Here is an 18313-nt window from a genome sequence, read left to right as displayed (position 1 = left end):
TGCAATCGTTCAAACCGTGGCTTAAGGAAAAGAATAAATAACCTGGTTGGCCTGTCAAACGCTGATCCCAATTTTTATGAAAAATTCACTTAAGTTGTCAATGCTGAACAAATTGCCACCTCGACCATACGATGCCAGCTACGCCACCCCACCTCCTTCCCCCCGCCTCCCCAAACGTAGTAAACGATCATTTAAATATATTCCCTTCCTATCTATTTTTTCTGACAATCCTAAAAAAATGATAAAAAGATGAATAATGAAAAAAAAAAATTTGCCGCAAACTTTTCTTGGTTAGCTCACTAAACGTCTCTTAGTTATGAAAATAACTTAACGGAAGTCGATGGAGATCCAGCTTTCTAAAGAGAGAAAAGGAGGCTATATACGATTTGAAGTTTAATTTACATAACACATTGCGATCTAGATATATATTTCATTTATTATTATCAACAAAATATGGTTGAAAAGGAGGCTTAAAATATGTTCCTGATGTAAATGAATTCATTTAAATAGATATGAGTGAATATGATATATTTGGACTCAAGGGGGCTGCGAAATTCTGGTTTCACCACCATTGTAGCCTTGGGGCACATTCTGTGATCTCCTGTCAAGTCACTTTCTGAAACTTGCCCTTTTCAAGGAGAGGGGTTGACTTATTCGAGCGCTTGCAACTCGTTACATTTTGTAAAACGTAAGAGTAAGCATTTTTGGTTTTTATTTGAAAAGCTGGTTATGTGTTGGTGACTCATGTCGATGATATTTATTAAAATGCAAAATTGGTTGAAGGCATAATTGCTGACGTTTTATGGACAGATGACTGAGAATGTCGTACATAGTGACTTGACTTGAATGGAAGGCTTGTTCATAAGAATATCCATTTTAAGATGATCTGGAACAGCTGTATGCAGGCGAACTTTCTATATATGAATTTTTTGTTGTTTAAAGATCGTTCGATCCGTAAATTGAAGTGAGGGAGCAGCAAAAAAACATTTCAGGTATTTATTTCTTTTTGATGTTTGAAATGTTGATACGATATAAGATAAAATTCAGCGTCAGTGAATGAAGTGAGCGAAGGGCGGACCTTTCAATTCTAAAAAAAATATTGGTATTTGTGCCTACTCGATATTCAAATATTCAAGGCAAATCTGAGTTACTACATATGCACTCTTCATTTTAAAGGCCGATAAGTAAATTCAGCGTTCTCAGGTCTGGCAACATCCACTGCACTTATCTTTACAGTGCCATAATTTTAAAAGTGACTATTGATTTTTTCCTACACCACTTTAAAAACTGGAATGATAATAAAAATTACGACGTTTTCATGTTTTTATATTCAGTCAATTGTTTGCCGCGGCACGTTCTTTCTGGCGCGCACACTGAGACAGAAATAGATGTACAAGGAAGAATAAACGAACCTTAGGAGAAATTACATCGTTGGAGAAGATGTAATTGTAAAGGTGGGGGAGAAGCCATTTCTACAAGAATTTCTTTACAACTTTTCTTTTACGGCATAAGGATAATTTCGTGGTATTATGGTTATACATAGTTAGTAGAGGGGACTGGTTAGGAAACGCGGCAAACTTCAGTCGGATAGGTTATTGTTCGATTTTATCGAGGTCACGTGACAATGACCCTGCACACACAAATCCAAAATGGCACCGCGGGCTTGTTTCGACAGTCACGTAGCGTTTAAGTTTTTGGATTTTCTCCGTGATCGAGCGACATCTTACCTTCAAAATATAGCTAAAAACATTAATCAAGTCAGTGGACATAATGCCAGGTGAAAATTGTTCAGTATTTGGCTGTGGAACGTGTAGGAGAAGTAAAGGAATTGAAATCTGGAAGCTACCGGCGCCGCGAAACACAGAATACAAGAAGTGGCGAGAAGACTGGCTGAAAATAAATAAGTTACTCTATGTTAGATACTTTAAACATATAGCCTTTATACTCGTTTTTGTCTATAAAATAATCATTAATGAGCAATATTTAATATGTTGCAGGTTGTAGCTACCAAATTAATCTTTTGTAATAAATTACTTATTGACAAATTGTTGCAGGCTCTTAATTCTAACTATATCTGCCTTTCTTGTTCTTTGCTGGCTCTACAAATTTCCTTTCGTACTGTTTTCGTCTTCCTTTGTTTACATTGAATTTTGTGTTTCTGTATAACATCTTTGGCCAGTGAGAAGCACCGTACAGTAACATATAAATGAATAATGCTGTCCAAAACATCTTTTGCAATGCTGTTATCTATGTCTGAGTCCAACAGCATGGTGTCATATGCTGAGACCAATTGAACATCACAAGCTGATTTGGATTCATCTTAACATTGTCAATCTTCAGCTGGAGACTTCCTGAGGTCAGAATCCTAAAATTATGTTCTATTCTCTTAAAAATTGTTTGAGCTTGTTTAGAAATAACCCAAAGTCCACCTCCGTTTAAAGATGAAATTAGTTTTTGACTCCCTGCAACATGCAAATCTTCTGCTTTGCCAGCTTTCAGTATTGAAGCTGTTTGTTCAGTATGTGCTGTGGGATTATATACATTAATTGTTCACCTTGCTATAAAGCTTGTGCAGAACATATCCTCCAATATATTGTAACCCTGCCATATCTCTATCCCACAGTTTAGTAGGGATATTGGGATTTGGTGATTCATCTTTCTGTTTGCTGTAAGCTATCAAACAATCAGCCACTTTGGTACTAAGCAATGTTGCCGTATTACTTGACAACCCCACAAAAATTTTTGTTGAATTGAGGCCTATTCTTGAATAGTACTTCGAGTAGAATTGTTCTGCATTTCCAGTTTTAACCAAACGCATATACATGGATTCTACTTCTGAGAAGTCCATATTTTCTTCATCCCAGTTCGTATATCTTCGTAGCTCTTCTTTTGCGCTTTGAGGGTAGATTTTTCTTTCAATTATTTTATCTCGTGCTTTCATTGATAACGCTTCGAAGTCTTCACCAGTGAATTTGGCTTCTTGAGTCGGTTGATTTCCCCGCGCTTGTTCCTCCTTATGCTTTATTGTCTTATGTCTTTTTAATCCAGCCTTAGTCTAGCATTTCTTTTGGCACAACTAGCAAACAATTCCCTCTTCGTATTGAACCTAAAAATTGAAAGACTTTCAGTAAAAAAATATGTTATTGTACTACGACCGATGCCGTTGCTAAGGGCATCAATAACTACAAAGTTTTTGGGTGAAAATAACTTTTCAAAGGCTTCTAAAAGACTTACAGAGTCAGCTGCTTCGACAAAGGGCTCTTGTATTCTTCCTCGTTTTCCAAAGTTTCCAAAATGGTATCAGAATCGTCGCCGAAGAAAAATAAGTCGTTCATGTCCTCCATATTGTTTTGGTTCTGTGCAGGGTCATTGGTCACGTGACGTTCGAGCGAAGCTCAGGGGACAGACAATAGGCCGGCCCTCTGAAGTTTGCCGCGTTTCCTAACCAGTCCCCTCTACTAACTATGGGTTATATAACTTGTTCTTATTATCAAATGCAGTGAAATATAACACTGGAAAGTTCACTTAAAAACCTTAGTAAAGCAAAGCAGTGCCATAAAAAAGAAGCTTTGATGTAGCTGCATCTCGTCGTCTTTAACTGCTTTGTGAGGAACACAGCCTCGGCATCTCTGATCTATAATGAGATCCGCTAACATACAATGCACTTAACTAGGCGGAAAAAATGCATCATCCATCGTTTTATGTTACTCAATCCAATTATTTAAAAGTTGACTCAATATTTAAAACTTCCCCTCAGCCCATCAGCTGAAAACAGGAAGATGGTGTCTAGAAGGACCTTCTGGGGTTTCATTATTGCCTTCTGTAAGCACTGTTATCTTTCTTTTTTATAGAGTATCAAGTTAGGGGACTAAATATCTAATTTAAGCCGATTCTAGAGGATCGGAAATCGTTACTTTTTACCGACCTTAATAAGGGTTTTGGTCTAGTGAGAATACCTCACACGTCGATGAAATATTCCGGCCTGCGTAGGATACACTCGTGAATAAGCGAGTGACACACGCACGGAGGAGACACGTGGCGGTGAAGCTCTGAGGGGGATACGAAAATTGATTAACTGTTCCCTGGTAATTAAAAGAAAAAAATAAAGAAAAAACATAGAAGCAATGGAGTTGACTTCCACTTCCCTCTCGAGTCCGAACTTCGTTATTCCGCGATCCATGAGAGGGGACGACCATTACACGTGAGCTCCAAACCATGCGCGTGACGTATTACAAAAGTCAACTTATGGGGAGCACTTGAGCAACTAAACAAAGACATAACTGCTTTTCTTCACTCAATTTTAAACTAAACTGTACGGAAAAAATGGTCACAAAAAATCCAGCCACATTTATTGTTCTTAGAAGAGACAAATCTCTTTACTTGTCGTAGTTTGCAATGTCCGATACAAGTGATACAGTCTCCTTGGTCGGTCATCCTTTGCTTTATATCAAAGCTATTGTTATTTCGCCCCTGTGTGATTTCATTTACTTACTAGTTTACTTACTAGTTTTCATAGACATAGCCAATCTCAGCGTTGTCTTACGTGTATAACTTTGAATCAAAACGTAATGTCGTGAGTCCCCTTAGACGTATCTGAACTCGAACTCTAATTCTAGATGGTGCCTTTAAATAGCTTTGATAGAATTTACATATTTCAAGACTTGGGCGAGGAACTTTCCTTCTTTTTCCTCTCGTTTTCTATTGATTTTACACACAGATGCGCTGATACCGGAAATAAGCCTTCAGATAGTTGTCCCAACTTTTAAGGCGAGCCAACTTTTGCAAGCTCCAAAAGGACATTATATGCAAGTCACTTTCACCTTGGAGACTTTGCATCCAACACCATGCATTGATGATATGTATCTTGAGGTTCGTGATGGAAACAACAAGTCTGCCAATCTTCTTGGAAAATTTTGTGGAAGGAACTTTTCTACTATTGTGAGATCCAGTGGACAGAACTTGTTTTTAAATCCGTCATATTCTCTTCGCTGGATAACTGGTTATTACAAGATGAGTTATTTTACCAATAACAAAGCAGCGAATAAAACCGGCAAGTATTGTCTTGATGAAAGTATCTGAAAATAAGATAACCATATTTGAAGTGCTTTTAATTTTTCTGTATTTGCTTTTTCTCTCTTAGTCGAGCCAAACTTGGATAAAGTGCTCAAGACTCAGTACGTTCTTTCCAACCATTCCTCGTCTTTATGGTGCCCAGCACAAGGTGCACCAGCACCATTCATTGTTTGGAGAAAGAATGGCAGAGCGGTACAGAACAGTACAAGTGTGATGTTTCAACTAAAAATTACTGAAAAAAACAATGCCAAGTACAGCTGTGAAGTGAACAGAAAGGATGGTGTTGACAAGAAAGAATTCCGTCTTGTCATCGTACGTGAGTATTTTAACATTTTGACATTTATTCATGCTTACACGGACGCATTCAAAATTTCCACTTCCAACCACATTTACTAATTAACAAACAGAAAGGCCTTGACTGTGCTCTGTTCTGTTGTAAAGCACATAGAAATCGGCTAGAGCACGAAGGAAGTGTAGAGAGAAACACGGGACGTAGTCGAATATTAGAAAATCAAACTGCTTAAGGCGTTTGTCTTATGAATGAACGACATCAGAATTCACAGGGACAAGAAGATTTTTCGGGATGACAAAACCCTAAAACGCGTTTGTTGTCTCTGATATGGCCTTCATCTCCACGCATCGGAAAGATATAAGAGCAAGCTTTTATTTTAGTTCACTCGAGAGGCGGCCAATGTTATTTCTGAGGCTAGCTTCACTGTGATGACCGGAGATTGCCATGATGAGCTAGCCGCGATGGAACTCAGCATGATTGCAGTCGCTCGGAAATCGTCACGATTTGCATACATTTAACAGTGATACCAGTTTGATAAATTTTTAAGTTTCTCCATTCCTCCTTTGTTCTCCTTTGTGTTAGAACATGAAACTATACATGTATATACTATACAAGTGAGAGTCATGTTTACTTGATATTACCGCACGTAAGTTTACAATCTAACTGAGCGTGACTACCTTCAAAACTCGGACTGTCTATTTTCCTAGTTCTTTTTGAGAATTTTCGTCTCTGCACACGTTAAGATAATGCAAACTACGGCACTTCGCACGTTTACAAACCGTTGTTTGTGCCATGTATTCGGTTTTATTTCGAAAAACACATGGAATGAATAATACGCAGACGTGCGCATACTTACAAGAACCAAGCGCATACACTACACTTTGGCTCTTCTGGTCCTACTTGCGTGCTCGCTTGTTCCAAAATTTCACTTAAAATTCACGAAAAAAAACGATATATACAGTACAAATTTGCAAATGGTGTGACAGCTTTAGCTCAGTTCCGTGCTCTGTACTCTAATAGAGCACGTCCTTTCAATCAATGACATTGTGCGTTGTATCCGAACTTTACCATAAAATGCATTATGAAGCATGACAACGGGATTATCATCTTTCCTTTTTTTAAGGCTGTCCGGATCCTTGCCAATGTACAACCACATATAGGTTTATGGATATGGTTACACGAGTTGGCTGCAAAGACAGACAACTACAGTCCGTTCCAGATAAATTCCCTCACTCCACTGCGAAATTGTAAGCATTAAACTCTGATTATGTAGTTTGATCCTACGACTGAGAGTAGTCGTTAAGGGATCCGAAACGTGGTTGGAATTCATCATCAGAGTGGAGAGGAGTTGTTTAATTTGGTCGCCGGTTGTTATAGATGTTATTCCTAGTTTTGTGTCTCTCTGTTGGCTGAAAACCTGATAGTCAGTTTAGATTGGTCGGCTCGATCTGTCCATAGGTCCATGTACTAAAATAAGCAAACAAATAGAGCTAAATAACAGCTTTTAATAGAACTGTACGAACTGTCCAAAATCTTTCCAAAATGATTTTTTTCCAACACTCTGAAGTAATTAAATGTAATCAATTGAAATTCACTATTTTAGCAGATAAAAACATTATTTGTGGCGAGAAGTTAGGAAAAAATCAAACTCGGATCAAAGTAAACAGATCGTCTAAGCAAAGTTTGGAAGCGCTTTACTCTGCTTTGATTTTCGAACCAATTGGAAAAACATTTTCGAATTCGGGCTCATAGCAATGAACCGATCTTTTTTGAAAATTGGCCCGGAGTGAGATAAAAGTTGAAGTAAAAAATCGTCTGGCTGAATTTCTTTTAGATATGATCAAGAGCGCAAAGGTCAGAAATAAAAATTACATACTCGAACTTGAAAAGTTTATTACTTTTCAAATAAGACGTCAATCATTAATCGGCCCCACAGTTCCTTAACACAATATGTGCTGCTTGACTTCACCCAGACTGTCTGCCGAAGCAAAACAACCTAAGCGTGTATAAATCGATTGAAAACACATCAGTAGTTTTCTCTTTGTGCTCAATTAATATCTCTGCATTTCAGGAAAATAAAAAACAAATAAGTTGTCGAATTCTGTTGTTTATAAACTTTAAGATGATATATATAGGGCGATTTTAGTTTCCTACTGGTAATCTGCTATTTGGGAACTGTGGTTCGTATGAGTTTAGAAAATACTCTACAAAGTGAATGTGTAGGAAATAGTTGAAATGCGTACTTAAAGGAGCAAAATTGAATTCAAATGAATTATGATTCAAGATACAGACGACAGAAAGAGTATAAGATGAAATTTAAACTTAACTATGTTTTCCTCTCCAGCTATAGTTAATGGGGGTTCCACTGTTATAAATGAAAGCATAAAGTTCTCTAAGTGCAATGACTTTTGATAGCCGCAAGTGGATTATAAGTCGGTGGAATTGTTTTTTCGTGTGGGTGTCTAGAAAGGGGAAATGCTGAAAAAAGGAGGACCTACATCTTGCAGGTGGTTGGCCTCGAACAACATCAAGAAATTACATGGTGATATATTCACTCCATTGACCAAGCTGCAGCTGCTGTAAGTGAGCAAACTTATTATTACTTAAATTATTTTATGTATCACATCACGTCTTTACATAGATTCCATAACACGCATACAAATTAGTACGCGGGTTAGAAGGTAGAAATTGAAATCTCAAAATCAAAAACCTCAACAACTTGGAAGAAATTTAATTTCAAGTGGTTTAGTCTCAGAAGCGAAAGATCCAGTTTAGAGTTATGGAGGCACTCGCGAGAAGTTTTAAGTGCACGAAAGAAGCGTAAGAGTTGCTTGAGGTGCAGTTGAGAGCAACTCTAGCTTCTTGGGTGCTCTCCAATCTTCGAAAGTGCATCTACAACCCGATATAGGCACAGCTAAAGCACGAACCAATCTTTTTATAACACAGCATGAATATACACGTTGAGCAGGAAGAAAAAGAGTTTATTATAACGAGTCATGTTTACCAGTTAGTCGTATTCTACCCGAAAACCATTAATAAATGACAAAGCAAAAACGACCATGAAATATTTAGAGACCAATTATTTATTCAACGCGCGAATTTCTTGCATGCATAAAACCACGTAGTACATTCAGCATGAATCGTTGCTCACGGAAATTCACGGACAGAAAATTGCGCAGGTTTGTGTTGAAAATTTTGGAATTTCTAAGATAGTACGGTTTTTGAAATGAATCCTTCATCACACAATACTTTAAGGACAATAGTTATTTTTTAGAAGAACGAAAGGAAAACTTATAAATTTCTTGCATTTACGAGACCAGGGTGATTTACATACTTTGAACAGAACATAACTCCAATGTAAAATCCTTTTCCGCTTACAGGACAATCAGATTAACGATCTATCATCTGGAGTCTTCAATAACAATGTAGAGTTGAATGACCAATAAGTAATCAGTTACAACCTTTAAGATCACATTGGTTTTGTTTACCTTCACGCCATCTACCAAATCCAACTTCCAATTCTTAAATCGCAGTTCAAGTTAAAGAAAATGTCGTGAAAATTACCTCTATCCTGGCTCGCCATCGAGGTGTGCTCAGTCTCATTATTTATTGAATATGAGCGGATATGTCAATTTTCGTCTTCCACAAAGCGAGTAACAGATTTTGGTTCACTTGCAAATTAACATTGTGGAATGATCATTTATCGACCATTTGAAGATAATAGCAAAAGCGTTTGTTTGACCTGGACATGACTCGAATAAATGGCAATCCCGAGAGTAAAAAGGCTCGCTACAGCAAAAATACTCAAGAGTTAATTCTTTTAACTGAATTCAGGGAAATATTTTCTCGTAGGAATTTGGATAACAACCAGATAAAGGAGCTACCACCTGAAGTCCTTAAGAACAACTCCGAATTGATCAAACTGTAAGTAACTGATAATCATTCCTCTGTTAATATTGCTAAGAGTTTTATCTAATTATTCACTAGATAGTATCAAGAAGATCTTTGGACTTAGTGGGTATAGTCAGTCTTAAAGAAAGTGAAAGGGGTGGGACAGATCGCAGATGAACAGTATTGGACAGAAGAGAAAAACACACCTTAGTTTATTTAAGTATTCTCTTAATTAGATAAATATTCATTTTCTACCTCTCGAGGGTCTTCCTTTTGATAACCCTATTTACAATTAGCTTGATAACTTTAATTTAGCGGTACAAGCGTTGTTGTTATGAAAGGAGAGGTGGAGAGATGCAAAGACATACTATTTACAAGACAAGAAGAAATAAGTATAGTAATTGTGTGGGAAAAAATGCAAAGGGAAAGGTGCGAAAGGGACACTATGTGAGGCGCCTGCCCAAGAAATTGAAGTTTTAAAAATACACGTGCACGGATCTAAACAAACAAAGAAATAGAAGTAAGTATGGTGATATAGGCAATCCCAGAGGATGAGCCACGAACACACCAAGTCCACAACAAAAATTGATATTAAAAAGGACTTATACTTATTTTATAAAAGGATTTCAAGAACCCTCAAGCGTTCCCTCAACTTAAGACGGGCCACATACTTTGAATCTTATTTTACACCAGAATCACAGTCAAACGCGAACGGGATTTATAGATTTCCATGTATTGATAATAGACCGTTTCAAAACTTACATGTGGTTAAAAAGTAACCAGGTGAAGAAATTGTCTGGCGATGTATTTTCCCACTTAGTCAAGTTGCAGTGGCTGTAAGCGAAATGTCGTCCGTACAAATAATTTATATAAACGTTTGCAACACTTACTCTAAGCACTTTCCCCCTGTTCCCTTTTTTCGTTGCCCAAGTGATATTACCCAGTTTTCAAACCTTATGTCCACTAAGATTAGTCTTCGTTTTTCATTCAACAAAACAGAGAGTTTTTATGGCTGTTACAGAAGGCAAATATGATTTATTTCTTTTCCATAACTTATATCTCAGCCAAATTTCCTTCAGGCTTCGTTATAGGCGAAGAAAACAGGGTCGGGGATAGTGTTTAAACTAACTGTCATTTGGTTTATGAGTCAAGCTACAGCCACTCTAATTACAAATTTTCTTCGGGCTTAATTTATGGCGAGGAAAACAGGGTCGGGGATGGTGTTTAAACTAACCGTCGTATTTGATTGATGCGTCAAGCTACAGCCGCTCTAATTATAAAACTTCACTTCGTGACAGCATTGTACAACTCTTAAATATACTCTTGGTACTCTGACAGTTGCATTGTTTATTATTGACACAAGGATAAACATAGCTATTCAAACGATTTTGACTATATCATCACGTTCTCCGAGGCGACTCGCAGCAACCTCAAGCGGAAAATAAATCTAGAGCGAAAAGTTAACTGACTGTTTGCGCGAATCAAACTTGCATAGTGGCAGTAAAGAACTGAAGAGAGTGACTTCCCCTCTTTAAATCGTAGTTTAAGTTATTTAGAATATTGTAAAGGTTACTTTTATCCTGACTCGCCATCGAGATGGGCTCAAAGTCTCATTATTTGCTGAATATGAGCGAATGTCTTTATGTTAAATGAGTGTCGTCGACCACTTGGCGAGTAATATAGGGTCAGGTTTGTTTGAAAAGTAGCATCGTAAAATAATCCTATATCGATCATATCAGAAGTATAGCAAGAGCATTTATTTTACCTGGACATAACACGAACAAATTGCAAATTTGACGGAAAAAAAAAGGTTCGCTACACCAAAATCCACAAGAATTCAAACACTTTTAAATGAAATCAATGAAACATCTTCCCGTAGGGATTTGCGTGACAACCAGATAAAGGAGCTACCACCTGGAGTATTCAATAACAACTCCAAGTTGATCAGACTGTAAGTGATTGATATTCACTCTTTTGTTCATATTGCCGAGAGTTTTATCTAATTATTTACTCGATATAATCAAGAAGGTCCTTAGGCTTAATGGGTGTAGTCAGCCATAAAGAAAGTGAAAGGGGTGGGACGGGTCGTAGATGGACAGTATTGGACAGAAGAGAATAACATACCATAGTTTATTAAAGTATCCTCTCTATGAAATAAATAATCATCTTCTTATATATGTCGGGGGTCTTCGTTTTGTTAACTTCATTCTCTATTGCCTTGATATCTTTGCTTTAGCTGTATACCAAATGTATATATGTATCAACGCCAAGTTAGACTGTAATTAACTGATATACATGCCTAAAGGACGTAAAGACAGCAGAGTGACAATAACTCTCAAAAAAGAAACAACAACTTTGAGTTTAAATTTACAAGATATGAATCGACATTCTCATGTCATCTTCAGTTGCAAATGAGCATTTAACTGTTGTACATTTGAATTTAAATTAGGGTACGTTACAAACTTAATACCAAATTAAGATTAAAGAGGCATTGCATATTAAGTGGGAAAAACCTATCCTTAATCAGCAATTGAAACATCTAGAATTGTCTCTTTCCTTTTAATGATGTTGTTCCTTGGTCTTTTAATTTATTTTTATCATCATTACATTTATTTATTTATTTTTTATTTATCTATTTGTTTTTTGATCTAGTCAAGCGCGCGCTATTTACATCTTTCGCGTTTTTAACATTCAAATGTAACATACGCACTGACACGTAGTTTGTAACGTACCCTAATTTAAATTCAAATTTACAACAGTTAAATGCTCATTTGCAACTGAAGATGACATGAGAATGTCGAAACATGTCTTGCAAATTTAAACTCAAAGTTGTTGTTTCTTTTTTGAGAGTAATATACATGCCTCTGTTAATATATGATCAAGAAGGTCATCAAGCTTAGCGGGTGTGGTCAGCCATAAAAAAAGTCAAAGGGGTTGGGACTAGGCCTTTATAGCTTATGCTAGTAAAAGTAGCATATTATGCTTGTAACATTGCTTTTTTTGGCAAAATTATGCTGAAATTATGCCCCTTTTTTTAAAATGATGCTCTTTGAAAAAATTGCAAGTGAGTCCAAAAAAATACACGTGCACGGATCTAAACAAACAAAGAAATAGAAGTAAGTATGGTGATATAGGCAATTCCAGAGGATGAGCCACGAACACACCAAGTCCACAACAAAAATTGATATTAAAAAGGACTTATACTTATTTTATAAAAGGATTTAAAGAACCCTCAAGCGTTCCCTCAACTTAAGACGGGCCACATACTTTGAATCTTATTTTACACCAGAATCACAGTCAAACGCGAACGGGATTTATAGATTTCCATGTATTGATAATAGACCGTTTCAAAACTTACATGTGGTTAAAAAGTAACCAGGTGAAGAAATTGTCTGGCGATGTATTTTCCCACTTAGTCAAGTTGCAGTGGCTGTAAGCGAAATGTCGTCCGTACAAATGACTTATATAAACGTTTGCAACACTTACTCTAAGCACTTTCCCCCTGTTCCCTTTTTTTCGTTGCCCAAGTGATATTACCCAGTTTTCAAACCTTATGTCCACTAAGATTAGTCTTCGTTTTTCATTCAACAAAACAGAGAGTTTTATGGCTGTTACAGAAGGCAAATATGATTTATTTCTTTTCCATAACTTTATCTCAGCCAAATTTCCTTCAGGCTTCGTTATAGGCGAAGAAAACAGGGTCGGGGATAGTGTTTAAACTAACTGTCATTTGGTTTATGAGTCAAGCTACAGCCACTCTAATTACAAATTTTCTTCGGGCTTAATTCATGGCGAGGAAAACAGGGTCGGGGATGGTGTTTAAACTAACCGTCGTATTTGATTGATGCGTCAAGCTACAGCCGCTCTAATTATAAAACTTCACTTCGTGACAGCATTGTACAACTCTTAAATATACGCTTGGTACTCTGACAGTTGCAATGTTTATTATTGACACAAGGATAAACATAGCTATTGAAAAGATTTAGACTATGTCATCACGTTCTCCGAGGAGACTCGCAGCAACCTCAAGCAGAAAATAAATAGAGAGCGAAAAGTTAACTGACTGTTAGCGCGAATCAAACTTGCATAGTGGCAGTAAAGAACTGAAGAGAGTGACTTCCCCTCTTTAAATCGTAGTTTAAGTTATTTAGAATATTGTAAAGGTTACTTTTATCCTGACTCGCCATCGAGATGGGCTCAGAGTCACATTATTTGCTGAATATGGGCGAATATGTCTATATGTTAATTGAGTGTCGTCGACCACTTTGCGAGTAATATAGGGTCAAGTTTGTTTGAAAAGTAGCATCTTAAAAGAATCCTATATCGATCATATCAGAAGTATGGCAAAAGCATTTGTTTTACCTGGAAAAAGGTTCGCTACACCAAAATCCACAAGAGTTCCAACACTTTTAATTGAAAGCAATGAAATATCTTACCGTAGGGATTTGGGTAACAACGAGATAAAGGAGCTACCACCTGGAGTATTCAATAACAACTCCAAGTTGATCAGACTGTAAGTGTTTGATATTCATTCTTTTGTTCATATTGCTGAGAGTTTTATCTAATTATTTACTAGATATAATCAAGAAGGTCCTTAGGCTTAATGGGTGTAGTCAGCCATAAGGAAAGTGAAAGGGGTGGGACGGGTCGTAGATGGACAGTATTGGACAGAAGAGAATAACATACCTTAGTTTATTAAAGTATCCTCTCTATTAAATAAATAATCATCTTCTTAGATATGTCGGGGGTCTTCGTTTTGTTAACTTCATTCTCTACTGCCTTGATATCTTAGCTTTAGCTGTATACCAAATGTATACATGTATCAACGCCAAGTTAGACTGTAATTAACTGATATACATGCCTCTGTTAATATATGGTCAAGAAGGTCATCAAGCTTAGCGGGTGTGGTCAGCCATAAAAAAGTCAAAGGGGTTGGGACTAGGCCTTTATAGCTTATGCTAGTAAAAGTAGCATATTATGCTTGTAACATTGCTTTTTTTGGCAAGTTTATACTAAAATTATGCCCCTTTTTTTAAAATAATGCTCTTTGAAAAAATTGCAAATGAGTCCACAAAAAGACACATGCACTGATCTAAACAAAAAAAGAAATAGAATTAAGTATGGTGATATAGGCAATTCCAGGGGATGAACCACGAACACACCAAGTCCACACCAAAAATTGATATTAAAAAGGACAAACTTATTTTATAAAAGGATTTAAAGAACCCTCAAGCGTTCCCTCAACTTAAGACGGGCCACATACTTTGAATCTTATTTTACACCAGAATCACAGTCAAACGCGAACGGGATTAATCTGCCCCACAGTTCCTTAGCACAATATGTGCTGCTTGACTTCACCCAGACTGTCTGCCGAAGCAAAACAACCTAAGCGTGTATAAATCGATTGAAAACACATCAGTAGTTTTCTCTTTGTGCTCAATTAATATCTCTGCATTTCAGGAAAATAAAAAACACATAAGTTGTTGAATTCTGTTGTTTATAAACTTTAAGATGATATATATAGGGTGATTTTAGTTTCCTACTGGTAATCTGCTATGTGGGAACTGTGGTTCGCATGAGTTTAGAATATACTCTACAAAGTGAATGTGTAGGAAATAGTTGAAATGCGTACTTAAAGGAGCAAAATTGAATTCAAATGAATTATGATTCAAGATACAGACGACAGAAAGAGTATAAGATGAGATTTAAACTTAACTATGTTTTCCTCTCCAGCTATAGTTAATGGGGGTTCCACTGTTATAATTGAAAGCATAAAGTTCTCTAAGTGCAATGACTTTTGATAGCCGCAAGTGGATTATAAGTCGGTGGAATTGTTTTTTCGTGTGGGTGTCTAGAAAGGGGAAATGCTGAAAAAATGAGGACCTACATTAATCTTGCAGGTGGTTGGCCTCGAACAACATCAAGAAATTACATGGTGATATATTCGCTCCATTGACCAAGCTGCAGCTGCTGTAAGTGAGCAAACTTATTATTACTTAAATTATTTTATGTATCACAACACGTCTTTACATAGATTCCATAACACGCATACAAATTAGTACACGGGTTAGAAGGTAGAAATTGAAATCTCAAAATCAAAAACCTCAACAACTTGGAAGAAATTTAATTTCAAGTGGTTTAGTCTCAGAAGCGCAAGATCCAGTTTAGAGTTATGGAGGCACTCGCGGGAAGTTTTAAGTGCACGAAAGAAGCGTAAGAGTTGCTTGAGGTGCAGTTGAGAGCAACTCTAGCTTCTTGGGTGCTCTCCAATCTTCGAAAGTGCATCTACAACCCGATATAGGCACAGCTAAAGCACGAACCAATCTTTTTATAACACAGCATGAATATTCACGTTGAGCAGGAAGAAAAAGAGTTTATTATAACGAGTCATGTTTACCAGTTAGTCGTATTCTACCCGAAAACCATTAATAAATGACAAAGCAAAAACGACCATGAAATATTTAGAGACCAATTATTTATTCAACGAGCGAACTTCTTGCATACATAAAACCGCGTAGTAGATTCAGCATGAATCGTTGCTTACGGAAATTCCCGGACAGAAAATTGCGCAGGTTTGTGTTGAAAATTTGGGAAATATCTAAGATAGTACGGTTTTTCAAATTAATCCCTCATCGCACGATACTTTTAGGACAATATTTATTTTTTAGAAGAACGAAGGGAAAACTTATAAATTTCTTGCATTTACGAGACCAGGGTGATTTACTTTCTTTGAACAGACCATAACTCCAAGGTAAAATCCTTTTCCGCTTACAGGACAATCAGATTAATGATCTATCATCTGGAGTCTTCATTAACAACGTTGATTTCAACGATCTATAAGTAATCAGTTACAACCTTTAAGATCACATCGGTTTTGTTTACCTTCACGCCATCTACAAAATCCAACTTCCCCTTCTTAAATCGCAGTTCAAGTTAAAGAAAATGTCGTGAAGGTTACCTCTATCCTGGCTCGCCAACGAGGTGTGCTCAAAGTCTCATTATTGATTGAATATGAGCGGATATGTCATTTTTCGTCCTCCACAAAGCGAGTAACAGATTTAGGTTCAGTCGTACATTAACATTGTGGGATGATCATATATCGACCTTTTGAAAATAATATCAAAAGCGTTTGCTTGACCTGGACATAACACGAATAAATGGTAATCCTGACAGTAAAATGAAAATAATATCAAAAGCGTTTGCTTGACCTGGACATAACACGAATAAATGGTAATCCTGACAGTAAAAAGGCTCGCTACAGCAAAAATACTCGAGTTAACACTTTTAACTGAATTTAGGGAAATATCTTCCCGTAGGAATTTGGATAAAAACCAGATAAAGGAGCTACCACCTGGAGTCCTTAATAACAACTCCGACTTGATTAAACTGTAAGTAACTGATATTCATTCCTCTGTTAATGTCGCTGAGAGTTTTATCTCATTATTATCAGATATGATGAAGAAGGCCCTTAGGCTTAGTGGGTGTAGTCAGCCATAAAGAAAATGAGACGGGTGGGACGGGTCACAGATAGACGGTATTGGACAGAAGAGAACAACCCACCTTAGTTTATTTGAGTATCTTCTTAATTAAATAAATATTCATCCTCTACATCTCGGGGGTCTTCCTTTTGTTAACCCCATTTACTATTGCCTTGATAACTTTAATTTAGTGGTACAAACGTTGTTGTTATGAAAGAGGTGAAGAGGTGGAGAGATGCAAAGACATACTATTTACAAGATAAGACAAGAAATAAGTAGAATAACTGTGTGGGAAAAAAAGCAAAGCGAAAGGTACGAGCAGGACACTATGTGATGCGCCTGCCCAAGAAACTGAAGTTTTAAAAATTGAAATATACGCATCTAAAGAAACAAAGAAATAGAATTACGGATGGTGATATAGGCAATTCCAGGGGATGAACCACGAACGCACAACAAAAATTGATATTAAAAAGGGCTTATACTTGTTTTATAAAATTATTTAAAGAACCCTCATGCGTTCCCGGCTCAGCTTTAGATGGGCCGCGCACTTTAAATCTTATTTTACACCAGTATGACAGTCAAATGCGAACAGGATTTATAAATTTCCATGTATTGATAATAGACCGTTTCAAAACTTGCAGGTGGTTAAAAAGCAACCAGCTGAAGAATTTGTCAGGCGATGTTTTTTCCCAATTAGTCAAGCTGCAGGAGCTGTAAGTAAAATGTCGTCTGTACAAATGCTTTATATCAACTTTTGCAACACTTACTCCCAGCACTACCCCCCTCCTTCTTTCACAAGGGATATTCTCCAATCTTGGATCCTTATATCCACTAAGATTAGTCTTCGCTCGAATTTCACTCAAGAAAAGAGAGTGTTTAATGGATGTTCCCGAAGGCAGATGTAATTTGTTTGTTCATAAAGTCGAATCAGAAAACACTGAAAAGAAAACGTCCCACGCAGCAAATTATTGACACTGGTAAGTTGGTTTACTTAATTAGAACAAACCTTAAATCCAGAGTAAAATCCTTTTTCCGTTTAGTTTCTTAGTTTCTGTAGGTAATAAAAGTTTAAGATAACAAAGATCATTTTTAATTGTTTTTATAGGTCACCTATGTTCAATGATCATGATTGGCCAATATAAGAAAAGTGGTCCATAAGATTAGCTCCCTCAAAAGAGAAGGTTCATGTGAAATATTTCTTTGGAATATTAGAGCAAGGGTCGTCTTAATGCCGAATAAAACACTTTGGAACTCAGAAGTTGTTATTCCTAAATTCTAAACTACAGAGAGCCTATCAGTCCAAGGAGTTTTTTCAGCCAGTTCAAAGTGATTAAAGTGTAGTAACTAAGTTTGAAAGTAGTTTTAACGACTTTTAAACTCTTTTTCTCCTATACAGACAACTTGGCAACAATAACCTAAAACAGTTGCCAGAGGGTTTGTTCGTTGGTTTAAGGGCACTGAAACGCTTGTGAGTTAATTAAAGGAAAACCTCAATGTACAAAATAAAAATAGTTAAGAGTTTTTGTGGAACAATTTCGGATCTATGCAAACTGAAGATGGAGAAACTAATGTGTTTTTT

The 18313-nt window shown here is 36.7% G+C and overlaps 1 long non-coding RNA gene across 1 annotated transcript; it reads right to left on the bottom strand.

Annotated features, from left to right (window-relative positions):
• Nucleotides 1-1915: 1915 nt before the first annotated feature.
• LOC148743395 (uncharacterized) lies at nt 1916-3466 on the bottom strand. The gene is made up of 2 exons (XR_015989139.1): nt 3235-3466; nt 1916-3106 (listed from the first exon to the last, which is right to left on the bottom strand). It is a non-coding gene; the product is annotated as an uncharacterized LOC148743395 (long non-coding RNA).
• Between the last annotated feature and the right edge of the window lie 14847 nt (nt 3467-18313).

The sequence above is a fragment of the Stylophora pistillata genome, chromosome 1, assembly GCF_964205215.1.
Source record: "Stylophora pistillata chromosome 1, jaStyPist1.2, whole genome shotgun sequence".
NCBI classification, from domain to species: domain Eukaryota; kingdom Metazoa; phylum Cnidaria; class Anthozoa; order Scleractinia; family Pocilloporidae; genus Stylophora; species Stylophora pistillata.
This window is presented reverse-complemented; position numbering and strand designations above follow the sequence as displayed.